Source organism: Arachis hypogaea, chromosome 5 (assembly GCF_003086295.3).
Source record: "Arachis hypogaea cultivar Tifrunner chromosome 5, arahy.Tifrunner.gnm2.J5K5, whole genome shotgun sequence".
Taxonomy (NCBI): Eukaryota; Viridiplantae; Streptophyta; class Magnoliopsida; order Fabales; family Fabaceae; genus Arachis; species Arachis hypogaea.
The window spans coordinates 98,795,994-98,816,223 of NC_092040.1; the positions used below are offsets into that span (position 1 = coordinate 98,795,994).

A 20,230-nucleotide genomic window follows, 5' to 3' on the forward strand; every position below is an offset into this window, starting at 1 on the left:
AATTTAAAAATATCTTTAAATTTTAATTTGTTTTAATTTTATCTATAATATTTTAAATATGTTTCAATTATTCACTTTTTCTTAATCTTTTACAATTAACCAATAGTCAACTTTTTTGTTTTCAATTTTACCCTCTAATCCTAACAGTACATGTTTGGCACACTTCCTAATCCATTCCAACGCCTTCACTTTTTTCTATATCACAACCTCATTCCATTCCAACACCTCTACTTTTTTTTCCAACTATCACTCACCCTCTCATCCATCCCTCTTACTGCAACCACTGACGCCACCACCACACTACCCTCACCACCACCAATCTCCATCTTTGTCTCCCACAACACTCATCCATCTCCATCTTCATGATCATGAAGCACCAAAAGGAAAGATCCGAATACCGATCACTCATCACATTTCTCTTCTCCCAATTTCATATACTCAAGTCTCACACATCATCCACTATTCATGACACCTCAAGCTCATGCTCCACTGTTCACGATTAACTGTAGGTTTCTCCGTACCTCGAGGTCTATCGTTATGTGCGCTATGGCTTTTCTCTTTGACAGCTTTAACTCCCCCTCTCCCGTTGCCCATATAAATTGGTTTAGAAATAGCCCAACAAAAACGACGATGTTTAATTTCTTGTGGTGATCTACGATTAAGGTTTAATTGTCCAAAGGGTTTTACTAGAAATTTGTCAATATCATTCTTTTATATTCAATTTTAGTGTTTTCAACTTGTTACTATAGTCTATGCTTAGCAGCAAAAATTCTTGTAGCTTTGGCACTTCATTCTGCAATCGAGCTAAATGTGTGAATTGATAAAACTTACCCACACTTGGGATACTGAAATAGTTAACATATGTGGTTGTGATTAGCAGTATGGATATATAGTCAATGTCTTATTGTCTAAAATGAAGGTTTTTCTAAATTAAGAATCATTTTATTATTGAACTTTTTGAACTATTGCCTTGTAGAATATAGGTAAATTTGATGAACAACACGTCTTGACCTTATTTATCTGAAACATTTCCAATGTCATTGCTTAATTACTTTTCAGATATTCATATATTTAAAAATTGAAAATAATCAAAAAATATATTCAGGAATAATTAGACTTGAAACCATCACAATGGTGTCATCTAATAATTGTAACCTAGTGAGTGCGTCGACACAACAAAAAAAGAAGGAATGAGTGACAGTGGTTGTGCAAGGTGGTTAGTGGAACAATAAGAAGCAAAGGAGAAAGTGAGTTTGCATGAGAGAAATTAAAAGAGAGCAGGAGACGGAGATAGAGATTGGTGATGGTGGTTGGTGGTGGCATCGGTGGTTGCAGTGAGAGAGATGGATGAGAGGACGAATGATACTTGGGAAAAAAGGTGGAGGTGTTGAAATGAAATGGGGTTGGAAAGAAAGATGGAGGCTTTGGAATGAATTTGGGAGTGCAAGTGTGTCAAACACTACTAGGATTAGGAAATAAAGTTGAAAACATAAAATTAATTATTGGTTGACTATAAAAAAATTAACAAAAAGGGTATAATTGAAATATATTTAAAATATCAAAGATAAAATTAAAACAAATTAAAATTTAAGGATATTTTATTTTAAAAACTTCAAGTACAAAATATATATTCTATTTTTTTATCAATATTTTGAGTTAATATATTATTTTTATATTATTAATATATAAAATTTAGAATTTAATATTTAAAATTTAAAATTGATTAAATATTAGTCAAAAATAATAAATTTGTTAGTCATATAAGTATATAACAATGTTCGATATGGCCAATGAGTTATAACTCAAATGGTATAGTCTCTCCATACTCACCTAAGAGATCGCGGGTTCGAGTCTTCCTATCTTTGGTAAAAAAAAAAAATAATGTTCGATATGAATTTTAAAATGAGAAAATAAAGAATCAATTATTACTTAGCTAATATTATTAATTAACTTTTTTATAGTTTATATAAAACTTTTCTAATAAATTTTTTATACAAAAATATTATGTATATACAAAAAAATAATCATCAGGTCAGTCATGATATATTTATATATGAATATATATGTTGTTTAATTTATTTTTAGAGTAAATAGTCATTTTTTACCATGAAAAATTCGAATACTGATAAAACTGACCATAAAAAATTGAAACTAAAGTTATACTTATATAAAATTAGTTTCGTTTGACAAAAATGACCAATTATTAAATTTTTATTGATAATTCCGTAAATATCCCTCTTATTTTTCTTTGCCCCCTCTCACATTTACCACTTTCCAAACTTGAAAAACCTTATCCCTTTCTTTTCACAAAATATATCTTTTCTTTCTCTTTTTCCATGGACTTCAATGCCCTTCTCTTCCCCAAGCTAAGCTCCTGTCTCTCTCCTTATCTCTAGCTCTCTTTCTCTTTCTCCGCCTCCTCTTTCTTCTTCTTCTTTCCTCGAAAGCTCTGCTGTCGATTGTAATCTCCTAAATGGCGTTAATGGACCTGCTTTAGGCTCAGATGATGACGAAGGCTTTCTCAATAGCGACGCCGAGGACTTCGACATGGATCCCACCAGGCCTATTCTGGTCTATCCCGATGCCAAAACCTCGAAATTAGAAGATAAATCACTGATGCCAATGAACCTTCTTTGCAGTTTTCAACCCCCCAACGATGATAGACCTATTGCCAAGATAACGCTCGACGATTACGAGCATGCTCATGATAACGATGATGATAAAGATAACGATAACGGAGTTGTTGTTGATGAGGATTCAGGCGGCAATGATGAGAAATTGAGCAATGAGGTGAAGAAGGGTGGTTCTGGTGATGTGGTTATGGAGTTTTTTGGTGATTATGGAAGGAAGACGAGGAAGACAGAAGAAATGTGAGGGGTATTTACGAAATTATGAACAAAAAATTTAATAATTGATCATGGTCCGAAATAGCTATTTACTCTTATTTTTAATTACCAATGACAATGGGAGTGGATAGGAACGGATTTTCGTTCTATCTGACTCCGCCCATTTTATTTTTACTAGTATAGAACTCACTCATCCCCCTACTTGTAGGTATAATAAAAACTTCCATCCTAACTAGCTTCCACGAATACTTGTCTCGTCCCTATCCATTTTCGTAATCTTTAAAATTTGACAAATAAAAATAAAATTTTAAATTTATATAATTAATTTATCAAAAATTCTGAAATAAAATATTTCTAAACACAACCAAACTACCTAATTTTGCATAGGTTTCAACCACATAAATATACAACAATATACAAATGATTACAAAATTAAATAAATGTAATAAAATCGATAGACAATCACAATGATTAATCTAGATATAGAAGTTGTTGCCATAGAGGAGCATGGAGGAGGTGACGCCACATAGGAGCAAGGAGATGAGGTTGGCTAAGCATGATGGTCAAAGATGGGCAAGGACATGACTGGAGAGACGCGCATGGCTATGGGAGGAGACGAGGCTGCACGAGCGTCACTCAGCGGCTGCATCCGCGAGATAGAAAGGAGAAGACAGGTGGCACCACGCCAGCGTCTCTGCGTCTTCAAGGATTTGAAAATAGGGATAATATAATATTATTCAATTATTATTTTTGAAAGCTCGTGTTAGTCAATGACATTGCTTTTAAATGCTTCCAAATTACTCTTTGTTGAATTTTATGGTGTTTTTATTGCCTAACTTATTTTTTTAAAATAAAAAATAAAAAATTTAAAATTTATTAAATACTTTTTTAGTAAATTAAACACAATATTAAAAGTATTATAACATTAACTCTAACTTCACTTATCTTGTGAAATGATATTTTAGAAAATGATACAAGGGATAAAGGATATTTGAACATTTTAGGTAATTTTTTAAGGAATCCAACAAAAATTTTTTTGTTTAAACATTTTTGTTAAATAAAATTTATTTTTTATAATTATAATATTAGTTTATTTTTTTATAGGTACATTTTCTTTAAAATACTTAATAGATATTGCATAAGAATTATACAATAAACAATTTATAATAAAATATCATTATATATTATAAAAAATACTAATTAAAATCTGATAGTCAAACATTTTATCACTCAGATTTAATTATTTTATTAGTTCTTCTAGTTTTATTAAATTTGTAATTAGATTTTTATATTTTTTAAATTAAGTTCTTATATTATTTTTAATTTTATAATTAAGTCTTTGTTAATATAAAAAATATTAGAGTTAATAAAATATTTTTTCATATTAAAAATGTCTACAATTAAAAAATTAATTAAATCTTTGATTATATATTTTTTTAAAAAATATTCTATTAATTTTAATATATTTAATACAAAAAAGATTTAATTATAAAATAAAAAATAATATAAAAATTTAATTAAAAAATATAAAATCTTAATTATAAATTTGATAAAATTATAAATATTAACAAAATAATTAAATCTTAATTTTACTACAAATGCTTTTTGAAAAAATTATAACTTAGAGCTAACCGGAGTCTATCGGAAACATGACAATAACATCCTACATACCTTTTGTTCAACTCACGCGTGACAACAAGGGACCAAGAGGTAGGACCTAGTTTCATTCGACGTGTAGGGAATAATTAATTTATCCTAGATACCTTTTGTCTCAACTCATTTGTTTTTCTCTATTTATTTTAGATTTAATTATTATGTTAGTCTTTATAAATTCGTCAAATTTTTAATTAGATCTTTATAATTTTTTTTTTCAATTGAATCCTGAACTATTTATTTTTTTCAATTAAGTTCCTATTGTAACAAAAACATTTGATTTAACAAAATATTCCATTCCTAAATTAAAGATACCTTAATTGTCTCTTCTCTTTGATTTTCAGAAGGACAAAATTAGTCCTCTCAAAAATAACGAAAACCCTTTTCCTTCACTCCTTCCTTCATCCCTTTATTACGCACACCATCATCTCCCGAGCTCAACTCTACCATTGAATATTGCTTGAGAGTGTCGCTTCACCGTTATTATCGCCACCGTTGAAGGTGTTTCTGTTGAAATTTTTCCACTGGAATCGTGCTTCCTCATCCTCTTCTTCACGAAACATGCCAATACGAGCATGTTTAGTTTTCACCGCTACTACTTGTAGCACCGCAATTTTCTCCACTCAGAGTTTTGAGTTCTATGGAGATCCTTCTCTTTGTCGATTGTATTTTTCCCTCTTAGTTGTTGGTTCTGTTGTCATTGTTGTGTATTCGGTATTTTTTTCTTCTTCTATTTGTTGTTGATTCTATAATCAGCACCACTGTAACAGTCCAGATCACCCGCTAGCACGATATTGTCCGCTTTGGCACACAAGGCCTCACGATTTTGCCTTTGACGATAGGTATGATGGCCAAAGCCCCAACACTCACTCGTCAAAACGCGTCATGCTAGGGAGAGGTATCCACACCCTTATAAAGCATGATTCGTTCTCCTCCCCAACCGATGTGGGCCTTACAGCAAGAAAGGATCTTAAACCAAAATAGTTCAAACAAGATCCACTAGGCATGAGATATCAAACAAACTTTCAATTGATTTGAAAGAATACAAAAGTCATAGGAAAAGACAACCCAATCATTAGTAATTTTCCAAAGATAAATCTTTGACTAAAAATTCTTATAAAGACAATGAGAGGATAAACGATGCACTATTTTGAAACGAATTAAACTGACTCATATAAGAATGAGATTCACCAGAGAAGGAAAGTTGAGATTGATTATAGTGCTCCCAAAAGGTAGATGTATAATTAGAAACAGAATCACATATGACTTTCATAGAGATAAAAAGTTTAAGAAGGAACGAGTCCGTTCATAAAGAGAAAGTGGAGTCCAACATTTTCAAAAGAACAACAATGGCATAAACAATGTAGTATGCTAAACCAAACTTCAGTCAAAATAAATTAGGTAAAGTTTATCAAACGAACCCAACCGGGATAAAAGTGAAAAAAATTCTTTCTTTCCAGAATTTTTTGAAGAATACCCAAATACATAATCAAATGAAGATGTACATTAGATCTATAGTAAAATGACTAGAAAGTCAAATTGTAATTTAAAGTAAATGCAGTTCCATAAACTAATAAAAGCACAGGCGAGGTATTAGAAATAAATAATTGTTAAACTGTATAAGTAACCTCAAAGTTTCATATGTAGGTAAGTATATATCCAATCAATAATGATTTTTATAAAATCACAAAATTCGCTGTGATCACTGTCGAATGAGAGAAAAACTGAATCAACAATTTCTCTAAAAATGGACTTGGAATCAGGAGTTAAAATGTATAGCGCAATAGGACAAGTTCAAAGCTATATCAAAGGATACATGAATCAAGAAGAACTCAAACCGAAGAAGATAGATACAACAAGGATTTCAAACAAGCATATGCACTTAAGATCAAACAAGAATGCATATGAATAGAGGAATAGAGTTGAAAAATCAAACTACTTTTCAAGAGGATTAGCAAACAAGAACTTCAAGTTAGGATATGAAAGAAAAGGTCGACTCGAACAAAAATTCAAGACACACAACTGAGTGGCCTCGAGAAATAGTTCCCAACGTTCCCAAAACCCGCGATTCGCTTTACTTAAAACTCGTACATCATCTATGATAACCCATCAGTGCTTTCATATACACAATTCACCAGTATTAAGCCGGCCAAATTTAATATCAGGAATTATGCATGCAAGACTAACAACGTTAATCAATAGACCGTCATGTGCACAAATCTCTAATTTTCGTCATTCGACAAGACCTAATACATGACAAACACTCAGAGTATGCAATTGAAGCATAGTCAGTCCATTCCTCAGGCTCTACAGGAAAGACCGCTCTGATACCATAATGTAACACCCTAACTACCAAAGCTCACGCTTCCAGCTGTGCGACTCTGATAGCTCGGACATTACGACGACACTTATCCTATTTAATACTATAATATGAGCCTATTTAAAACTTTTACCGCAATATCGCTCCCAAGATACATCATTCGATAACGTACATCCATATATACCATACAACTTACAAAAACTCATAAAGAGTATATATATATATATATATATATATATATATATATATATATATATATATATAATATTACAAACATTATCCAATACAATTCCTACCCCTCTTACAGAATATATAAGGATAAAGGCGAGGGTACAAAAGATAATAATCTAAAGCAATACAAAACATCTCAACAACAACTAAATAAATTCTTCGTGACTTCTACGTCTAAAATCCTGAAAGGGAAAAAATGTAGGGGGGTGAGAACATCATCCTCGAAAGGGTTCTCAGTAGAGAGTAAAAAATGTAGGGGGGTGAGAACATCATCCTTGAAAGGGTTCTCAGTAGAGAGTTTTTGGGAATTACTGTAATAGGATACGTAAAGATAAACCGTACCAGTGATCAATAACCGTCTTATGCCTCTTTTCAAAAACAACAATTTACAATAAAAGAGAAATATGAAATCTTTTTCTGAAAGAGGAAAATGTTCATTTAAAACAATATTCAAAGCCTTTCAAAAGTTTTATCTATGCTGAACCAATTTAGCCTTTCGTACTTTTCCAAACCAGAAACACAAAATCGAAATCAACCATCGGTCCATCTCAATTCAACCACAGCCCTAGGCCCAAACAATCCAACCAACAACCAATCACCACAATCCAACAGAGTCCTAGTTACAAACACAGATAGGAGGTTCAAACACAAACAAACAATTACAGCAAGCAGAACAAGTAGCAGTTAATCTTAAATATTCACAAAGGCAAACCAAGTACAATATGCACACCTAAACAATGTCACATAGATGCATATGATGCATGCCTGTCCTAGTGGTTGATGATATCATCTATCGGTTATAGAGCCAACCTGACAAGTCCTGGTAGCTAACCATTGGACTGTCCCTCTGTCGTGCATCCCCAACTCGAGTTATACTCAACATAAACTTGATCATAATCATGATCCATATCCAACACCCTCACTGGTGTATATTCACGGGGGCGAGCTCATCCGGGACTTTCACAGTGCCCGGTCATACTTACGACATAGGAAGTGCTTTCTCCCAGGAAACTCGTGCCTCTAATAGAGGAAGTGCAAATCACAATTATCAATCATTCAATATATATATGCATTCATTCTCAGCCATGGATCAACATCCATCTCAGCCATCCGACTCACGGTTCAACCTAGAACCAGCCAATATTCATATCATACACAGCCATTCCGGCTCACGGTTCAATCCAGAACCAGCTAATATTCATAATCATACACAGCCATTCCGGCCCATAACAAAATAACACTTCCACCATTCAACATCATCAAATTCATAAAATTGGCATTTAAGCCATAAATCACTTTTCTCAATACATTTCATTTTGAAATCAAATTTCAACTCTTTTCAGCCTTGGCTTTAAAGATCTCATTTCTCAAATCATCTCAGACTCATAAGCCACTCTTACACAAGGTAAGTTTCCCCTTTCTGAAAACAAAGCCACCCTCGGCATTCTCTTTTCAAAACTTCGAAAACCATGGAAAGTTAAAGATTCATTTTGAAACATTCAAAATCGTCCATCCAACAATGGGATTTCGTATCAAAAGTTTCTCGGCAGAGTCCCAAGTCTTTAGGGGAGAGTAACATAACTCATTTCGTCAAATTCATTTAAAAACATTAAATCCTTGGCTTTCTGATTTGAGTAACAAAATAGGATCTAAGCCAAACCGAGTCATGTAATCAATTACTCCTTTCAAAGCCATTTCCTTTACTTAAACAAAATCGGCTTCAATTCCACGATTAAATCTAAAGCGTTTCAAACAACCAGGAGAATCATTTTTGTTGTGTTAAACTAGAGTTCAAAAGATACTCTGAAGCTTATTTAAAATGTCAGAATAATAAGGTTCATCAATCAAAATCCAAATCCTTTTAAAATCACGAAAACTCTTCCAAGGGGCAATCTTTATATTTTAATAGAGAAAAACATAAACCCGTTTTACCTTTTAAAATAGCCTCAAGCAAAATTCTCTTTCGAATGACTTGCACCCAAGGACATACTATTTTTATCTTGGAAAATAAGGAGAATCATAATTCTCTTTTCAATAATTCTTCAAAAGCGTAGCTTCATCGCTTTCATAACTATTCTAAGTAAAAATAATAAAAGAAGCCCTGAATTTACAATCCTCCAAGTAAATAGGAAACGCATTGAACTCATAATTTCCCCAAATAACATTTCAAATAAAGACTCGGATTTTATGGAAATTTCGACATTATTTTCTCTAAAACTTGGACTTTGCCACGCGGTTCGGGTCCCAACTAAACAGTTCCACAATCCTTTTCAACAGCTCAAAACCAGAAATCAATTCAAAAGCAAGTTAAATCCAACAATCATCTCATTTTCATATCTCAAGGAAACCGTTTCAAAATCAAATCAATATCAACCGATTTAACTCATTTCCAAAGCTTTAAAGAAACGGTTCAGCAACAAATCATTTATAAAAACCAAATCAATGAAAGCAAACCAAGCTGAATTTCAAAGAGTATTCTATCTTTCACATTATCAAGAGAGTCAACTTAGCTCAAATCAATCCTCAACGGATTCAACTCAAATTTCAACTCTTTAAAGAATCAACTTCAAACATTACATTTCACAAAGCGCACAACAAATTCAGCCAAACAAACATTCATAACCTTTCGAGACAATCAAATAATACATAAGACCGATACAATCACCAAATACACATTTTCTCACATCAATATCCATATGTAATAATTCCAATATAAAATATAGTTTTCGAAAAGCGCCCTTACCTCAAAACGCAAAATTTCATAACCCAAACGCCTCACCGAGCGCTTTCCGCCTCATCCCGAAATCAAAGGCAGCTTCAAAGCACAGCTCTACACGTTTTCGCAGCATCATAAACAGCTCTAGATTACAACAAGCAACCTCAGTTACTAAATCCTAAGAACATTAATACCGTAAAGCTTTTAATACACGTACGGGACACTAACACAGGGCTTTCAAAACATAATTACTCACCGAAACAACAAAATGAAGCAGCTGCGATTCTGGACCGACCCAGCAACAGCTCCGGTAACGGCTAAAAGCTCCGGTGAGTCAACTATAAAAATCGCATAGCATTAAAACCTTCTCGAAATCCAAAAAGTCAGAAACCTTAATTAAAACACGTACCGAAAGAGTTCTCCGACAACGACAGCGAGGTTCTCCGGCGACGTTAGTGAGGTTCTCCGGCGATGGCAACGAGGTTCTCCGGCGATGAAAACGGCGGCGATAGCTCTACGCAGTGGGTCGCGTTCCTGCACGTGCCACTGGCCCGCATCTCCCACCCTCAACATTGCACGACCCCTCTCTCTCCTCTGGGCTCTCTCCTCTGCGACGGGAAAGGCAACGACAGCCCGGCTCCTCACGCGTGGCGGTCCGGCGCGGTGACAGCACGACAGAGTCTCCCTCTTCCTCTGCCTGGTTCAGCAACATCAGCAGCGCGATGGACTTGACGGAAAGTAGAACGGGGAGGCTGATTGCAGAAGGCGCAATCGCGACGGGCTTCACGGCGAGGAGCGACCGCAGCAACCCAAGCCCTACGAAGACGGCAGCGGACGCGGTTCTGGGCAGCACATCAGCTTCTCCCTCTCCGGCGTTTCTCCTGGACGACCGTGGCGGCGTGACCCTCTCCCTCCCGTGCCCATTCCTCACTCTCTCATCCTCCCTGGTGCAACACGACGGCAGTGACGCCCGCCGGCACCGTCCTTCCTCTCTTCTCAGATCGGCAGTCCCGTTCCCAGTCTTCCCACGTTGCTTTTCTGCTTTTCCTTCTTTTATAAAAGGAAATCTTGTATGTGTTGCTGCTGAAGCAAGGAAGGAAGGTTGGAGTGTGGCTGCTAAGGGCTAGGGGATTAGTGTTTTATTTCGGTGGCTAGGTCAATAGGTTGGTGTGGTGTGTGTGTAAATTAGAGTTAGGGGCGATATAGTAATTTCACATAAAATTAGGAATAATATAGTAATTGAAACCCAATTTAAACCCAACAATGATATCTATAAAAATACTTTTTGCTCATCAATTGCACCAATTATTTTCAATAAAATGTCCAAATCAAATAATTAGGAATAATATAATTAAATCATTTATTTTCCAAAGTAGCAGTACTAATATTTAAAATATTAATTATTTAATCCAAACCATACAAAAAATCCTTATTATTGCACCATTACCAACTTTATAATTTGAATATAGAAAATAATACAATAATTCTAAAATTGGATAATAACTATAACTTATTTCAAATTTAATAAATCAAAATTTGCCTTAATTTTCTTTAATAAAAGAAATTTCTAAAATTAAAGCTACAGAAATACTGAATTTGAAATTAGTTCATGATGGCCATTTTTCAAAAGTTCTGGGTCTTACACCCGTACCCGTCCCCACAGAAAAAAATTACTCCCCAAACCTGCTCCGCGGTGGGTAAATCCCCGCGGATACCCGTCCCGCCGAGAAAAATTGCCATCCCTATGGAATGCTCCTTAATTTGGGCTTATGTACGTTAGAATTGGGTTTAATTTGGGCCCGATTCAATCGGTTTAGCCCATTAGCCCAATTTTGGGTCAAAATATTTAAAATTAGTGTTTTAATTCACTTTTACTTATTTTTACTTATCCCAAATTAAATTTTAACTTTTTACCCTCTTTACACAAAATTAATTTTCTCAGACGCAGTACCAGATGAACTTAAACTGGTACTTCCGGTTAAAATACCACTTCACATCTTTATGCTGAAAATTATGTTTTCCTATTCAAAAAAATCCACTAAGTTCAAATATCATATCGGAATTGTCGAATTTTGATTGCTACAGTTTCTCACTCTTTTTCCATATTTAATTAACTACTTAATTATTTACGGCTTTACCAAGTTTTACACTCAACCCTAATAGCAACCACCTTTTCCATCGCTAAACTCCTCTCCTCTACCGTAGGGTGTCGTCGCTGTCGTCTTCTTCTTCTTCTGCTGCTCCAGCCTCTGTTGTCTCTCTATTTTCCAATCCCAGCTTTCTCCTCTATCTGCTTCATCCGGTGGGGTCTCTTTCTTCTCTAACGAACGCCCTCCTCCGTTGCTTTGCCATCATCCTCTTAAAGCCTGATTTCTCCCTCTGTTGTGTTGCCTCCAGTCTCGCCTCCAGCTGTGTTGCCTCCAACCGCGATTTGTCCCTCCCCAAACTTAGCTTTGGTCTCCTCCATCCCTTATTACTCCCTTTAGCCTTGCTCGCATCTGTTAGGTACGTACATGACTCTTTTTTTATTTTGAGTTTTGAGAACACATTTTGTGATGATTTCTCAGCTGCTGTGTTGTGAAACTGCGAAAAGTTGTTCTTGCTTTTATATTTTTTGTTTAGTTTATTTAGTTGTTCGGTTTTTTTATGTTCTTGGTTTCTCACTGTGTTGTGGAATTATTTCTTCCTATTCAAATTGAAGACTACACTAATTTTTTTCCATCCTGTTCAAATTGATGTGGGCCGCCAAATCGTATCTTAGAAAATTGATATATCTACTTGAAATAAGCTTTTTACAAATCAGTTAAGAGAAAAAAAAATTGAAATTTAAAAAATGTAAAATCTGTTTTGTAGGTATCACCTACCGGTTGTCTATTATGGATGATTATCTTCTGTTACATTTAGAATTGCTATTATTTAATCAAGGTTAAAAAGTCTTGTAAATGTGTTATATATACATAAAGATTGAGAAACTTAAATGAAAGAACCAAACTTCGACTAATTTTTCAGTTTAATTGTTATTATGCTTTGATTTACATTCTTGCTTATTGTTTTTGTTGCCTAACAATTGCTTCATAATAGTTCTTATTGATTTGTTAATAATTGATGCCTTATTGCTGCCTTGGTTTTCTTCAGTGATAAATTTTGAATTTGTCTTTGAATTTCTTTATGATAAATTATAGGTAAATTATTAAGTGAAATTGTGATTTTTTAAATTTCATTAATCTAAAAATTATTAAATATAAATATTTAAAATTTTATATTAAATTTTTAATTATTTTATTCTATATTTAATTAAATTAGTTCAACCATAATTTGATTCTAGTTGAACTATTGAACAATTGAATTAATCACTTTATTGATTCACTAACCAGTCTAATTTTTACAACCTTGATCTTGATAATGGTCATTAATAATCTTAAGGTTAAAAAGGCGCCTGACCACTTTCGCAGTAATCATGCTTTCAATTCTGCGAGTTTAGGTAGTCTTTGTCCCCTACAAGGGATAGTTGTCATTCAGGGGCTCATCCATCACAAATCTGCATACGTTGTAAGTATAATACCCACAACTAATTGGCCATAGGATCACTCACTCATATAAATGACATTATCATATTTTTTATCTCTCAAACTCACTAACACTCATAAAACAAGGAAGAGAATTTTCACATTTCAAAACATACACATTTCATTATGAAACACACACATACATTTCACAAGGCATATGTGCCTTTATATAGGCAATGCTTCTCTACTAAAATAATAATTTATGAATTACAACTCAATTTTGTAATGACTACTATTTTATGAGTTGGCTTCATGAATCTTCTTTCAACTTGTATTCATGTAGTTTCCATAATCTTCTAATTTGCTTGACTTCCAATTTCAATTCAATTTGATTTTGAATTTCTTCAATGTTGTAGAATGTTGTAGGTATACTACTCTCTTGAATGTTTTCAAAAATCTTCAAGCTTCCAACATTAGCTTCTAGCAATATCTAGCCAATTGATGATTATTGTATTCAACTAAAATTTTGCTTCTTCTTTGACCATTTTGACTTCAAAAACTCTTCATGAAAATTCTAGTGATGCAAGTTGATTTAAAATTTTAATCAACATTGCCTCCCTTAAATCAAACTTGCAGAATTAAGCATCTTCTTCAATTTGTAAAATAACTCTGTCTTCAATGGCTTTATAATATATCAGCAACTTGTTCCTCAGTTGGACAATACTCGATCACTGGCTTTTGTTTGTATCCTTTTGCAACTAATCTTGCTTTGAAACGATCAACTTTGCCATTGGGTTTGTACTTAGTCTTGTAAACCCACTTTACTCCAATTGGCTTCTTAATTGCTGGTAAATCGGTCAGCTCCCATGTGTCATTCTTCTCAATGGCATGAATCTCCTCATCCATTGCTTTCTTCCAATTGTTGTCTTTAAAGGCTTCTTCAAAGTTCAACGGCTCACAATCTGAAAATAGAGCAAAATTTATGATTTCTTCATCAGACGGATCGTTGTCATTGCCAACTTCATAATCTGCTAATCTAGCAGGTAGTCTCCTCTCTCTTTGAGGTCTTCTAGATGATTCAGGTTGTTCGGTTGCATCTGGTTGTCTTTCTTCTTCATCATCACATGTATTTGAAATTACAATCGGATGTTTTTCTGTTTTTGTGTCCCAGTTCCACATGTCTTTCTCGTCGAACGTCACGTCTCTGCTGATGATTACTTTCTTTGTTTCTGGATTGTACAACTTGTATGCTTTTGAGTCTGTGCTATAGCCAATAAAGATACACTTCTCGCCTTTGTCATCTAACTTCTTCCTTAATTGATCTGGTACATGGGCATAAGCAATACACCCAAAGACTCTGAAATGATGAATAGAAGGCCGTTTTCCAGTCCAAGCTTCCTCTGGAGTTTTATCACGAACACTTTTTGTTGGACACCTGTTTAAAATATGAACTGCTGTTGCGACTGCTTCTGCCCAAAACTCTTTAGGCATTTGTTTTGACTTGAGCATGCATCTGACCATATCCATGATGGTTCTATTCTTTCTTTCAGCCACTCCATTTTGTTGAGGAGTGTATCTAGTTGTTAGTTGGTGTTGAATTCCGTGTTGCTTAAAGTATTCTGAACATGTAAGATATTCTGTTCCTCTGTCTGTTCTGAGAATTTTGATTTTACAGCCACTTGGTTTTTCGACAAACGCCTTGAATGTCTTAAAGACATCACATGCTTCTGATTTCTGCTTCAGAAAGTATACCCATGTATATCTACTAAAATCATCAATAAAAGTGATAAAGTACCTGCTACCACCATTACTTGGAACTTCTACAGAACAGAGATCTGAGTGCACAATTTCAAGTAATCTTCTAGCTCTCCAAGACTTTCCTGTAGGGAATGGATCTCTGTGCTTCTTTCTCAGTTGGCAAATCTCACAAACACAATTGGGAATATAAATCCGTGGTAGACCAGAAACAAATCCTTTTCTTGATAGGTAGTTTAGGCCAGAAAAATGGAAGTGCCCAAACCGCATATGCCACAGCCAGTTATTATCAAGTATCACAGAACTCATGCAAGAGGGATTGACATGTTGAATTTTTAATAGAAACATTCTGTTTGCAGTCATCTTTGATTTATCTATGAACCTTCCATTGTTGTCAAATAGAGTGCAATATCCACGATAAGTTATTATCTTATATCCCTTCTCATATAATTGCCCCATACTCAGTAAATTGTAATCAAGTTCAGGAGCATAGAAAACATCAGAAATATAACTCAGAGAACCATCTTTCAATCTAATCGGTATGTGCCATTTTCCTTCAATAGGGATCTTTGTACTATTACCAAACTTCAATAATAGTTTAACCGAATCATCTATTGAAGAAAATAACTCCTTTCTACCAGACATATGATTACTACAGGCATTATCCAAGTACCATATATTTTCATCTTCAGCACATGAATTACTTGTAAAAAATAAAGTCTGAGTACTCGGATTATCATCAGTGTTTTGATGCTGATTTTCTGCAACGTGTGCTTGATTGTTATTCACCATTTTGAATCTGCAATCTGCTACTTTGTGTCCATACTTTCCACAATGAAAACAGTTGAAATTGGTTCTTTCTTGATAAAAATTGCCTCGACCTCTTCCTCGGTTGACAGGCCCGAAATTCGTTCCACCTCTTCCTTGATTAGGTGGTGTAAAATTGTTGTAACTTCCTTGGTTGTAATTGCCACGACCTCTACCTCTAAAACTTCCTCTGCCTCTACTTTGAAAATTAAAACCACGACCTCGTCCTTCTTGTGTACGGTTTGATTCTGCAACGTTGTTGAAATTCACTCGGCTTTTCAGGGCTTCCTCAGTTGATTTTTCTGACTTCTCCAGTATTCTACTGATGTGGCTTTCCATGGTTCCTTGCAACTCTGCAATCGTCATAGTATCCATATCGTGGGACTCTAGTATCGTAGTCACCACATGGTCATACTTCATCGGCATGGTGCGAAGAATTTTCTCCACCACTTTGCTATCGGGCATATCTTCTCCATAGACTCTCATCTTATTGACAAGATCTGTAACACGAGTAAAATATTGCTCAACGGTTTCTGAGCTAGACATCTCGTACCTTTCATATTCTCTTCTTAAAGACTGTAGCTTTGCTTTCTGAGCTTTATCTACGCCTTTGTATGACAGCTTCAACGTGTTCCATGCTTCTTTTGCACTTTTGGCATTTGCTATTTTGCCAAACACCGTATAATCTACTCCTTGATGAATTTGAGATAGCGCCAATTGATCTCTCCTTTGTTGGGCAGCATCTGCTCCTTCTTGCAAATCTGGTTCAATGAAATTCCACAGGTTCTGGGCCTTCAAATGGGTGGACATCAAAGTCTCCCAATAACTATAATCAAGTTTCCCATCTAACTTGGGACCGGACCGCACAATATTAAAAGTGTTTGCCATACTGACTCTATGAATAAACAACTATGTGAGAATTCTCTCACACCTCACAAACTCTCAAACACCAGGCGCTGGATTAACCAGCTCTGATACCAAATGTAAGTATAATACCCACAACTAATTGGCCCTAGGATCACTCACTCATATAAATGACACTATCATATTTTTCATCTCTCAAACTCACTAACACTCATAAAACAAGGAAGAGAATTTTCACATTTCAAAACATACACATTTCATTATGGAACACACACATACATTTCACAAGGCATATGTGCCTTTATATAGGCAATGCTTCTCTACTAAAATAATAATTTATGAATTACAACTCAATTTTGTAATGACTACTATTTTATGAGTTGGCTTCATGAATCTTCTTTCAACTTGTATTCATGTAGTTTCCATAATCTTCTAATTTGCTTGACTTCCAATTTCAATTCAATTTGATTTTGAATTTCTTCAATGTTGTAGAATGTTGTAGGTATACTACTCTCTTGAATGTTCTTCAATAATCTTCAAGCTTCCAACATTAGCTTCTAGCAATATCTAGCCAATTGATGATTATTGTATTCAACTAAAATTTTGCTTCTTCTTTGACCATTTTGACTTCAAAAACTCTTCATGAAAATTCTAGTGATGCAAGTTGATTTAAAATTTTAATCAACATACGTAGATGTTTCTAGACAATCAACATCCAAGAATTAGCAAAATAATAATAATAATAATAAGGGCAATTATAGCGTACATATGTGTTTTTGTAAAAATATGTTCTTTTGTTCGATGTGAAGCTGACACGTGAATTTCTGCTGGTAGTTGGAGGAGCAGCTTGCAGACCTTTCTGAATAGCTTGCAGACGTTGCAGGGCTGGTTTACAAAGGCTCCACATTGTAGCTAAGCCGGTGGATGGGAAGACCAGGTCAGCTTGAGAATCCCGTTGAAGGGATGTGAATGGACTTATCGTTGTTGGGCTTTGTTTAATTCCTGAAATGTTATGATTGGGCTGGGGTTATTTGATTGCTAAGGATTTTTTGATATAGTGGACTGTAACCGGAAATAAAAGAGAGAAAATCGGATGATAAATTCAAAACTTCCATTTCAATGTTGGGGATAGGCCCCAAAAGATAATGGATTGATCCATTTAGATCATTGTTTTGAGAAAATTGTTTCTTTTCCAATCATAGAAAAAATCTTGTCGTATATAGTTTTTCATGAATATGTGATAAACCACATCCTTTTAAACTATTTGGGATAACAAATAATAAATATGTTTAAGTAATTCAATTTGAAATTTAAATTCGGTGTTTATATACCACATTCTTTTAAGCTATTTCTTTTATGCTTTACTTTACATTTTTGTTGTTATCAAAAGATTTTTGTGATTTCTAAAAAATTAATTAGTAAGTTAATTAACAAATTACCAACTTGTGTACATTGAATTAAGTGTATTTTATTTCAATGAGACTAATTAACTTTCTTGTTAATATTTTTTAGGGTAAAATACCTAACTAAACCAAATGAAGCAAAAAATTACTTGTATCACCCAAAATGAAAAATGGTACATTTATCACCTAAAGGCTAATTTTATGTAAATCGAATTATGCTAATTCGATTTTACAACTTTTAGCAGTAAATCAAATTAGGTGGAGTAGGTTTAGTAGGTAACATTGCATTTGGAGTAAATCGAATTAGGCTATTTCGATTTATGTAAGTATGGACAGCAGTTTCAAGACAAAGACGAGGCTAAATCGAAATAGGTTGATCAGATTTACTAAATTTTTTTAGCAACATATGTAAATGGAGCCTGGCTAATTCGATTTAGTGTTTATAAATAGGTGTGGAATCCGAATTCTCCATCATAGTGAGTCCCACAATGGCTAGTGATGAGAGCTTCTTGGTTTTGGTACACTATAAAGGGTCGATTACGAAAAAAATACGTTTCAGAATTAAGTTTACGGATAAAGATCAGCTTAGTATCTTCATTAGACATTCGACGAGTTTCACAGAGTTTAGGGATAATATAATTCAAAAACTTGGTCTACAAAACATGAAACGGGTGGAGAAGTTATTCTATAGAATTTTGATTTCGGTTTTGCGAGACGATGTGGAGTATGATTCGTTCGTCATAGGGAGTGTTGAAGATTTGAAAGTTTTGTTCCATTGTCGTTGGCAATTTCTGGAGGTGAGGACCCCTGAGCTGTTGGCCAAGCTTGTGGACATGATCTCTATCTCAGGAGGTTCTAACCACACAGGAGATCGGTGGAGTAGCTGAGTTTCAAGTTGGACAATAGCTTCAGGACAAAGACGAGGCAGTGTTGAGTGTGAAGACGTACAGCATCCGACGTGGGGTTGAGTATAAAGTGATGGAGTCTAATTACTGCAAGTACCATGGAAAGTGTAAGTATTTTGGCAATGGGTGCATATGGTTGATTCGGATCAGTCTCCAGCAACGCAGAGGAATTTGGGAAGTGAAACGGTACAATGGACCTCATCCTTGTCTGGCCACTTCGATATCGAGTCTTCATAGGGGGATCGATTAACATGTGATCTCGACGTTCATACTCCCTATGATCAGGGCCGATGCTGCCGTGTCGATCAAGGTACTTCAGAATGCGACAAAGGCCCATTTTGGTTTTAGACCGACTTACAAGAGGGTTTGGATGACTAAGCAGAAAGCCGTGGCTTAGATTTACGGAGACTGAGAAAAGTCATATAATGAGTTGTCGCAATGGTTGCTAGGCATACAAATCACGATGCCGGGCAGTGTTGCAGTATTGAGGACGAGTCTAGTGCGACTGGGTGGCCAAGTGAGTGAGGAGCAAGCATATTTCTACCATCTTTTTTAGACTTTTCCACCGTGTATCGAGGCGTTCCGATATTGCAAACCACTGGTTAGTATTGACGGGACCCATCTGTACGGGAAGTACAATGGAACACTTCTCGTAGCAATTGCGGAAGATGGGAACTCCAACATCATTCCTGTCGCATTCGTACTTGTGAAGGGTAAGAATGTGGAGTTGTGGTCCTTCTTATCCCATCTTCGACAGCACGTCACGTCTCAACCAGGCATTCTTGTTATATCAGACAGAATCAACAAGATCAAGGCTGCACTAAAATGCTGTATTTATTTATAACTTTATACGCGGTATCATTATAGTTAGAGGACTTCAACACGGATTTGGCCATCAAAACCTTGGACTCAACTAATAAGATGAGATTATAAACAAAAATTTTAGTTATATTCTGTTGTTTTTTTTTCTTAGAAATCGTTATATCTTCTAGTCGTTGTTGCTATTCATAAACCGTTACAAGTCGTATCGGTTTATGTATTGCAACACCTTGCATGTAATCTACGATAATTCATAGCCAATTATATTAAAAACTCTAAAATCGTACCAGTTATAAGCAAATATAAAATGTTGCATATTTGTATAATTTAGAGAAAATTTTATTTAATAATATAATTTATCATTATAAATAAATTGATATATAGATAGATTAAAAAAAATTCACT

The 20,230-nt window shown here is 34.7% G+C and overlaps 2 long non-coding RNA genes across 2 annotated transcripts; one reads left to right on the forward strand and one right to left on the reverse strand.

Annotated features, from left to right (window-relative positions):
- Window positions 1–7,097: 7,097 nt before the first annotated feature.
- On the reverse strand, window positions 7,098–10,915 carry LOC140184737 (uncharacterized). The gene is made up of 4 exons (XR_011882294.1): window positions 10,176–10,915; window positions 10,023–10,104; window positions 9,794–9,910; window positions 7,098–7,232 (listed from the first exon to the last, which is right to left on the reverse strand). It is a non-coding gene; the product is annotated as an uncharacterized lncRNA (long non-coding RNA).
- A 929-nt stretch (window positions 10,916–11,844) lies between these two features.
- Window positions 11,845–17,879, forward strand: LOC140184736 (uncharacterized). Its single transcript, XR_011882293.1, has 2 exons — window positions 11,845–12,271; window positions 17,533–17,879. It is a non-coding gene; the product is annotated as an uncharacterized lncRNA (long non-coding RNA).
- Window positions 17,880–20,230: the final 2,351 nt, after the last annotated feature.